The sequence below is a fragment of the Corvus brachyrhynchos genome, unplaced genomic scaffold (genome assembly GCF_000691975.1).
Source record: "Corvus brachyrhynchos isolate BGI_N302 unplaced genomic scaffold, ASM69197v1 scaffold1061, whole genome shotgun sequence".
NCBI lineage: Eukaryota > Metazoa > Chordata > Aves > Passeriformes > Corvidae > Corvus > Corvus brachyrhynchos.
This window is the reverse complement of record NW_008236140.1, coordinates 49225-50182: the sequence shown is the minus strand read 5'-3', so window position 1 is coordinate 50182 and position 958 is coordinate 49225.

The window sequence follows — 958 nt, the reverse complement described above, 5'->3', positions numbered from 1 at the left end:
GTCGCAGGGTCTATGGCTCAGGGGGCGGCGCCCCTCGCTCGGGCAATGGCAGTGCAAAAACACCCGGTGACTTTGAAATGTAGTTAAATGTAATTTTTTTTTTTTTTTTTTTTTGTGCTTTTTTTTTTTTTTTTTTTTTAATTCTTTCTATTTTTAAGCTCTTTTTTTTTTTCATATTTTTCTTTTTTTTTCCCCTCTCTCTCTCTCTCTCTCTCTCAAAACACAACTTCCCTTTGTCCATTCATTCCCTAGAAACGAACTTTTTTTTTTTTTGTTGGTTTTTGGTTTTTGGTTTTTTTTTTTCCATTTTTTCTTCTTCTTTCTCTTTTAAATTCCAACTGAAAAAATAAAGCCAAAGACACTCTCGTTCTCCCTCTCACCGCTCTCTATCCCGTGGGATGCTAAAGGGAATCCAGACTCATGCTTTTTAACAAAAGTGCTTATTACTTGAAGCAAGTGCTTTGGACCAAAGGGGTCGGAGAGAAACTTCCTTTGTTTTTTTGTTTTTTCCAGAGGGTCGGGACAGGGAAAAAGGACAAAGATCTGGTGCCTGCGTGTTCCGAACCAATCAATCAATCAATCAGATTGGAGGCGGGGTTGGGGGGGAAGCCGAAAACAAAAAAATTCCGCTGAACTGAGCAGAGAATGGTCCAACTTTGGCATAAAGGGATGGAAAATTTGGGAAGTGCTGGCGGTGCGGGGTGGGGGAGCAGAGCGGGGCAGGGCAGCGGAAGTTTCCCTCCATCCCTCTTTTTTACAACGCACCAGGGAAACCATCACGAAAAAAAAAAAGAAAAATCTCGTTTAGCAAAATAATGCAATTATTACCAAACACTTTGATTATTACTGAAATTGTCAAGCTGTGCTGTCGACGATAACGATAACAGCGTTAAAGGAGAACAAGACTGGGACCCCCCAAAAAAAGGCCACACGTCCCCTTTTTTCCCCTCCCTCCCAC